Raw genomic sequence first — 9,773 nt, forward strand, 5'->3', positions numbered from 1 at the left:
AAACACACACATACACACCCAGCACCTTATACAGTAGTGAGAAACACTGCATACACCAAGTAAGACGAGAAAAAGTTACCCTGCTGGACTGAACTGAGGTCGCAAACAGTTCGTATGGAAGTGTCATGTTATTTATTACACACCCTGCAAAAAAACCCCGCCACAAATAAGTCATTTATCAAGTCCTGAGATCTTATTTATGGTAGAAAAAGTCTGTTATCCGGTGAGATTATTTCACTTTCCTCAAGACCAAGGACTTCTGTTTTTTCTTTTTTGAAATCAATACAATGATCTGCCAGTTTCAAGTTATGGTCAGTGCATTACTTTTTAAGACTGTGATGGGGGGAAAGAACGAGATTGAAGGACAGAACTGAGATGACTTGTTTGAGAAGACCATTTTTTTTTGCGGTGGAGTGATCATGTTTTATCCATGACTGCAAAATAAATCAATCATGTTAATGCCAATAATCAAGAACCTGGCTGATGCTCTTTTCAGAGTTTGTTTACACACAAATAAAGACATGATGATGTACAAAATAGCTCTGCTTTTTATTGACCAAAGCACAGGATCTGACAATGCCTTGAATCTCTGTTTGTTTTCCTTTGCTGAAAGGACCAGTGTGTAGGGTTGTGTGGCATCTCTCAGTGAGGTCGCAGATGCAATCAGCCGAATGCCTAATCCCTATGGTTGCTTGCAGGTAGGATATAACATGAAAAGCCCTCTGTAGAGCCAGTGTTTGGTTTGCCTGTTGACAGTGCAACATGGCAGGCTTTGTGGAAGAGGGGACACTCCCTATGTAACTAAAAATGCCTCATTCTAAGCTAATGATAATGCACAATACTCAGTTTCAGGTAATTATACACCAATGAACATGTAATTATGAATGTTCCATTTCTGCTAACTAAACTCTACACACTTCTCCTTTAAAGTAGGGGTACCCTCAAATATTGCAGTTCTAAAACATGTAATTTTATGATGCAACGTTTTGAAGTAAACCTGCCTGGCGAAGATCTCAAGAGCCAAACTTTTGTTTCATAAATATTCTGGGAGCTTGCGATATTCAGTATGTGGAGCACCCTTTTTCTTTACTTTGTATGCTGCTTTTGTCCTGTAGCTGTACCACATTAAGTTTGGACGTGTACACCAGTGGTTCCCAAACTTTTTTTGCGTGATGTAACTGCAGATCGAAGAGCTAAATTACCACTTGACTGACTCTACGGCCATGTTTTCAGCTGCATGCATTTTGAGCTGGACATTATCCAACACTGAGCCACTGATTAAGTTGAAGTGTCTGTTTGGGTCTGTTGGGTGAAGTTTGCATTAGTGCTAGCATTTTATCGGACCATTTAACCAGTTATTACATTACATTAAATTCAGCTAAGTTGTCCAGATATTTATCCATTATCTTAGGTAATAATTTCAACTGTTTATTAATGTAATCTTGGTTAGCTTTCAACCTTTTATCCATTACAGCTACAACTGTTTACTCTCAGCTATCTAACCATCTATCTTGCCTCAAACTTTATCTCTTTCAGTTGTTCCACTGCACTATGGCTATTTAAAACATTTATTGCTTTTAAAACTATAGATTGTATACAAAGATGAACAATGCATCTCCACCTCCTCCCACTGTACAAAAAAATGAAACCAAAATATCGTGGATATGGGTGCTGCCATCTTGATGACTTCATTTTGAACCAGAGCCTGTCCACGGTATTGAGTTCTCACCCATACACCCATCCGACTCCAGCCCCAGGACCAGCGTTGCACTCTGAAGCCAATTAGTTGCTTAACTGTGGAAGTACAACTTATGGGTCTGTCACATTATACCAGTGGGCCCAAAGACTTTTTCTCAAGGACTTACATTGTTAAAGAGACAGTAAATTAGTGGATACATTTTTTGAGCGTCACAACCCCTTTGAAATGACTCGTTCGGAATTTGATCCACTCAGTTCGATGACATTTAAGTCTAGCAGTGCCACACAAATTTTCCCCATTCAAGTTAGTGGTGGCTAAACTGTAGGGTTAGCTGTGTCTACTGCATTTACTCTATGGGTCCAACAATGCGGAAGCAGATTGGAAGATCCAGATCCATAAAATACATCAGTAAATACCCCACTCATGAATTTTCAGTCTTTTATGTAGTGTAGTGGTTAGAGCACTCGTCTTCCATGCAGAAGGTCCGGGATTTGAATCCTGCCGGGGTCGACGTCAGGAAAGGCATGTGGTTGCAAGAGGTTCCCACCACCGAATCAAACAGGATCAAATTAACCTGAGCCAAGTCCTCATCGACGGCATGCCTCAAGCCCGTCGTAGACTGGAGGTTCCAGATGTAAAAGCGGATTCTATGTGTCTTGAAAAAGGTGGTTGCTAACAAGTAGCTATATGAGGCAGCGAAACGTCATTATGCCGATCGGGGCTTTACAGTCTCATTGTGGCAAGGATGTAAAGCCATACAACTGGAGTATAGATTGTTTATGGCCTAGTGTTGGCTTTACCTCTGGCGATTGCATTTACACCTCAAAAATCATAAAAGTACTGTTCATTTGTGATTTGTGTTATAAATGTTAGTTTGCCACAGAGCTTATTTTCTGCAATACTCCAATAGAAACATCCTGTAGGCTTTTTGTCAAGGGAACCAGAAAACACCTCCCTGCAGCACTTTATTTCATGCATGGAAGTCAAACTTTTTTGCTTCCTATCAGCCCCCCAGGAAAGCCTTGCAGACAATTTTTCCCAGTAGCCACTTGTGATACTGCAGCGAAAAAAAATCCCTGCGGCCCAAAAATCATTTTCCCCCAATCTGTAAAGCTATTGACAAGACACCTCAAGCTCCAAACAAGGTCAATTATGACTCTGTCTATTATGGATTTTAATCCATGGAGGTTTTATATTTGTTAAGCTTTTCTGGAGCCAAAAAAGTGATTTAGAAATCTGTGTGACGTCATCCCGATGTAAAGTCTTTAAGCCGAGCGGGAACTCAGGAGAAATACTACTGTGCATATTCAGCGGGCCACATACTGTCAGAGTAAAACTGTGAGCTTAAAGCTTTTTTGGCATACGCAACAGGCGGTTAACTACAAAGAACTGAATAGGCACCATTTTGCTATCAGGTATCTGGGTATTATTCAAATCTATGCTTCATGCACAATTGAGCAACTTTAATAGCAATGAACGTGGCCCTGCCTCCAACACTGTATCCAGTTCTCTTTAAACATCGATGAAACTCCAGCCTCCAGAGGGCGATCAAGATATTTTAGCTTCACTTCTGGGGAGTTGTCATGCCATCCATCTTTATACACATATTAATTTCGACTCTCTATTACTTCAAACTGTTTAAACTGTCTATAAAAGTAATCTTAGCTAGCTATATCAACAATTCATTGAATTAAAAGCCAACATTATTTCTTACGACTGTTCTTTTATGATTCAATTACACTCAAGATTTCAACCATTACTTTTAGCAAAGAATTGCAACCATTCGTCCATCACTTTTAGCTAACTATTTCAACATCTGTGCTTGCTTATTGACTTCATGCAATCGCAACAAACAGGGTTTCAAAATGTTATAACTGGTTAAAACTGATTCAGATTGGTGGCATTGACTGTGCAGTCAGCCTGCTGTAGCTATAAGATATAGTGGTTAGTGTAAATGTACAGTGCATCAGCATACACCAGTTTAATCTGGTGTTTATTTTCATTCTTAACTCAAATATATGAATATATTTGAATTATTTTTTAATCAAATCATCATTCCTTTTTTTCAAATTAGTTGAGCTGCCACACGATTCTCTACTCTGCAGTCAAAAACTGTCCACAGAGTAGTTTTGGAGATAATGTTTGTAACTGAAACCTGTGATTAAAGCTGTCATTCCCTCTTAATTGGGATAATTTATAGTTATTAAAATGAGTGAAATTAAACCATTCTGCTTTTTGCTGAACCTGGAGAACTGTAGTTTTAGAAGCACTACTTTAAAGCTTTGTGCTGTTCCTTGAAAAGAAACTAAATTAGTTTTTATCTTCAATTTAAATTAAAAAAAAGCTTTTTTTCCCTTATTCCCACAAAATATTGGACCGAAGCTCATCTTTTTCTCACACGACTCGGCCCCTGTCGGCCTCTTGAGTTTCATGCGGATATATTTTTTGCCTGGACACAAAGAGATGGAGGGATTAGGGATATTGAGAAACCTTTCAGAAACCACAGTTCCCTGGAGAGCCGCACAAACCAGGGAGGCTGAGAGACCTGAAAGTGGAGGGGAAAAGGGGAAAAAAAAAAAAAAAAAACCTAAGTGAGGACGACAATTGGTCCATAACCTTCTGGTATTAAGTGAGAGGGCATTAGCCTGCTTTCATCGTGAAACACAGCAAACACAGTCTGCCTCTCCCTCACGTCGACACTCAAAGCGCCTCAGGTCCATTTTAGTGTCATTTTATTGACTTAATTTTTCACTCATGATATTATACAGCTTTGCCTCCTTAGGGAACGTTGCTGTCTCTGCTCTCCACTTTTGTTCTCTCTACCATCTTGATAGTTTCCCCCTGCGAGATACTTCAGTGACGATTCAGCTGATGTGGGACTCATAAGATGGTGTAAGGCAGAAAGAAGAAAGGAAATCTCATTTGCTGTAAATCTTATTTGTGCCTCTCTTATATCATGACAGTCACCATTACATTCAGTCTGCCTTGGACAACAACCAACGAACGTTCTGTACTGCAATATGAGATTTCATGCTTTTTGCACATCAGTTCACACTTAAGGCTCAGTTATACTCCCCTTATGTGCAAAAATAGATACGTTCACTTCAAACGTTAACGCCACTGCCCACATACTTCCATGTGTCCTTTACGTTGCCATAGATACATCTACCTAATGGCAATAGGGGGCAGAGACAAACGTTTCTGATAATAAACGTGGTGACGGTGGAGGAGGTCATAATAATGTACCTTTTAATGGAGGTAGTGTTGTGGACGGCAAAGGTCTGCGAGGGCATTAAATACACCTTGACATGTCAACGGACTGGTCTCTTCAGCATAGTACCAATTTGATCCATTTAGCCATTTGAACTCACTTACTTGAACTATGCTACACTGCCCCCAAGTACACAGAGAAAGCTGTTTATTGTCCTTGTTTGTGTAAGTATCGTTGAACAAAAAAAAAGCCTTTTGCTGAGTGCTACTTGGCTAAAAATGCTCTTTTTAATGAGCATTATTTTTCTGTCAGCATGACTCAAGCCTTTAAAAATGCAGCAATACAACAAATCCAATGTTTAAACAGTAATGGCTTCTGCATCAGCCAAATTTGACAATTCTCTTTTTTTAAATTTTGGATGATACATTTGTTTCCGGTGCCAAAATTCAGAGAGAATTTGGTATTGAAAGAACCCACAGCTTAATACACTTAAAAAGATGACATAATATTGGGTTGAATTATGGCTGGGCAAATTATACCATGGATTTTTTTTTTTAGATGCTGTTTTCTTTATTACCTCCCCCTCATTTTATTTATTACCCACATATCTTAGCTATTTTCTGTTTTTTCTCTCTGCAAACACCTCTACAGTTTTCTCGACACATGCACATAACACGTTTACCTACACAAGCATAGTCTTTCCATTAAGATACACAGTAGTCCCCCTCATCATCTACCTTTCCTTCCTTCATTATATTAGTGCCACCATAATTTGTCCCTTTGTTTTTGGGTCTGTGCTGTGTCACATCTTTCTGTCATCTGTTCTGCCACCACTTTTACTTTTTTCCTTGAATTTGTGACCATATTTCAAAGTGTCCTTGAGCAAGACACTGAAAACTGTCTTGAATAAGTGCTTCTGCCAGATTATGCATTGTAGTGAAATGTAATCACAGATAATGGGATGTTACAGTGTAATTATAGGCACATGCACACTTCATCTTATGCTACTTTTTACCTTTGTGTCAGTATATTTCAAAAGGAAATACAAGGTAAGGTAAGGTAAAAACTTAAATATCCCCAAGAGGCAATTTGGGATACAGACAATAGTTTTTTTTGTATTAATACAACAAAACAGACAGTACAATACATAACACACATTATTTAGACTCTCACACTGTCAGTGTAAATCATGGACAATTAGTGGTCAGTGCTGGTTAAGATAAGCGATAGTGGACAGAACAGCAGTGAATATTGCTGCATATATCTGTCAGCCACACTTAAAACTTACTTTGGAGATGAACTGTTTTAATACAAAACCTCTAATAACTTTACAAAATATGTTGCATCGTTACTCAGCAGTATCCTGTATTATACAGTGAACATCAGCTCCACCTTGATGATCGTTAACATGCTGCTTACATGTTAATCCATCAATAATAATTATCTAATGGTATTAGAATAGAACATTTTTACCATTGTAGACTTTGGTACCACACACCCGTATCCTAGCAACACATATTTTAATATAATCCTTGAATATTTGTTTTTGACACATCAATGAATCAAATTTTGACACATACCACATTAAAATTATTACACCCCTTAAAATCAAGAGGGCTTCGCGACCCCCCGCCATGGCTCTTTGGCATCCCCCTAAGGGGGTCGTGCCCCCACAGTTGGGGAACCACTGCTCTACAGGAATACTTCACCCACAAAATGACCATTTGTAAATCATGCTGTGTTACCTTTAATTTGTAAAAAAACAAAACAGAAACAACAAAAAATTAAAATTAATAATAATAATAATAATAATGATGATAACATTTGAAATGTTGCCCATTGCTAATATGATTATGATTAAAGATAAATTACAATGACGACACAGAAGTGGTGCTTGGTAAACCTCACAAGCAGTGAACAGAGCATGCACAGCAACATCTGTTCACACATTAGATACAAAATGAATCCTTCTTAGATGTTTTTACTTTCTTCAGTGATGTTTGGTCCTATAATTACAGCCTGTGAACCTTTATAGGCCTGTAATCCCCCAATAAACTGTTTATAATGTGCCACTGTGCACCAGGAGTCTTACAAAGTCGTGTTATTTCTCCAAACACTGCATTTAAGTACAGTTTTGAGGCACTTGTACTTTACTTGAGTAGTTCCATATCATGCAATCTTATACTTCTACTCCACCACATTGTATCAGAGTAGATATGTGCATATGAAATAGTTAAAATTAGCCCCACCATTACCAGCTGCAACATCAGTTTATAATCCAGTGATGTGTTATTCTGTAATGTGCCACTTTGCATAATGAGTAGGCTGCTTTTAGTTCTATATATTCTGATGCTAATACTTCTGTGCGTTTATATAAGAAGGAATTTGAATACTTGTACCAGAGTATTTCTACACTGTGCTATTACTCCCTTTAAATAAAACATCAGAGTAGTTCTTCCGCCCCTGCTCAAGGGGTTTATCCTGATACAATAAATTATTTTAAGGCAGCTCAATCAAATCAAAGCTGTTTTGAAGCTATTCCACACACAGACACTGAATGTCTCACACACACTCGCGGAGCTCCTCTTGCACAGCGTCAGTGAATATTGCAGCAGTTAAAAAAAATAAAAAAATAGAGTCAGCGCCTTGCTAAAGCCTTGATCCCTCTTACTTCTAACAGGATTTGACCCTTAAGTCCCCGAGCATGACCCTCATCTGCTGCAACACCATCATCCTGTTTAACATACACTCTCACTATTGTCCTCCTGACACACACACACATACACACACACACATTTAGAGGCCCTAACACACACACATGGACACATTTCAGGGCCCAAAACCATCACTGCACTTTTTTCCCATCTTCCCACACACACACACACACACACACATGCGCCCACTGTACTGTATGATGTAACACCGCTTAATTTTCCGCATAACACACAACCTGATGGATCCAGTTAAATGTAAATCGCGAACAACCGCTCCTGGCGCCACAGAGAAAGAGGAGAGAAATAAGGAGATGACAAGGGATGGAGGATGGAGAGAGGAGGATGATGGAGAGGTGGTGGTGGTGGTGGGGGTTAGCTTGCTGCGAGAGGATGATACGATTGAGCGAGTGAGAAAGAGGGAGAGATGAAGGGGAAAGAGAGAGGCAGAGAGGATGAGAGGATGCAGGGAGACGAAGGAGAGGAGAGATTGAGCAGGCAGCTAAGCACCAGATTAAACTCCGGGGTCGTCAGCTGTAAAACAAACAGTCCTTTTAGTGGGGATCAAATCCAGACTTAACCCCCCCAACCCTCCTCCTCATCCTCTATCCACACACAAACACATACGCAGTTCGTCACAGAGGAGATAATGCCGCTCGCTGAAGGAGAGGGAGAAAAAAAAGAGGATGACAATCTTGGTGGAAAGCAAATTCCCGTCTACCTAAATTGCCCCTCAGGGAATGTGAAGTTTGATTATGCCAAGGCAGAAGTCCTTCATTATATTTGTTTTTTTTCCCCTTCACAGCTTCTGTTGGTGATAGACCGGGCTAATATCTGGCACAGAAACACAACAGAGTAAATAAGGCAGAGGAGCGGGTTTTCTTCTTACAACTCTGTGTTTATATTACATCTTTACAGTAATATTCCCCTGACAATGCTGCTTGCCTCAATATTCAGCCCGTTTGTTTAAATCTCTCTTTCTGTCATCTGGTTCTGGATGCTGCCTGGGCGGCTCCATCAGTCCGAAGGCTCAATTTCCAAACTGTCAGCTTTTATACTCACTGTGAGGCCTCTTCCTTTGTTGTGTGTCTGTGTGTATTGAGTGTGTGTACAAAGATATGTTCGTGTAAATCCATGCGCAGCAGCATTTTTTTTATTTTTTTTTACTGTGTGTGTGATCTTGTGCTGCTATCTTTGAGAGGACCAATTTCAGTTTTGGTAGTTGAGACTGGGAACGTTTTTGGAAAGTGACAACATTTCTGCTGGTCCTCACTGCTTCAAATGGCTTTTTTAGGGTTAAAGCACATGAAAACTAACAAATCCATCTCCATCCACACGAGGCCCACATTCTGGAGCTTTCAAAACTATCACACAGTCTTCATCAGCAAACTTTTCTCATTTGCGATGAAGTGCAGATTGTCAAACCTCCTATTTCTCTTAAATGTTGAATTTGGCAACACCTGAGGAAACAAACATGACAAAGCTGAGCATCTGTAGATAAAGACATCAAGGAGTGAATCTTCAAAAATTGCGAAACTAAGAAATAGGTTTTCGGGGCCTTTAAAGGTCAAATGATTTAGTGGCACCTAATGGTAAGGTTGCAGAACTCAAAACAAGATGTGAAGGGCCCTAGTTAGAGACAGTGTTTGGTTTGTCCATTCTCAGCTACTGTAGAACAACATGGCGGACTAAATAAGAGAGTACCTGTAACATATGTAGATAGAAACAGCCCATTTTAAGGTAATTAAAGCACAGATTTTATTTTCATGTGATTAGAAACTCATGAAAACATTGTTAAGAATATTATATCCCACTTCTGACAACAAATGCCCCTAAATCCTACACACTGGACCTTTAAGACTTTTTTTCAAGGGGTTAAGATTAAAATTAAGGTTATCGGGGTTGTAGTTGTGATGGTTAAAGGACTAAAACATGATGTTTCTAAAGCATGATGCATGTTTTTATATTTGCAGCCTCATGAAACTAGTGCCAATTTTACTGCCTCTGAAGCTGGAGGCTTTATATTTTTGGATTATCCGTCCGTCCATATGTCCCACATTCTTGAATGCGAAATCTCAAGAATGCCCTAAAGAGATTTCTTCAAATTTGGCACAAACGTCCACCTCAACTCAGCAATCAGCTGATTAGATTT

Source organism: Epinephelus fuscoguttatus, linkage group LG15, assembly GCF_011397635.1.
Source record: "Epinephelus fuscoguttatus linkage group LG15, E.fuscoguttatus.final_Chr_v1".
Taxonomy (NCBI): Eukaryota; Metazoa; Chordata; class Actinopteri; order Perciformes; family Serranidae; genus Epinephelus; species Epinephelus fuscoguttatus.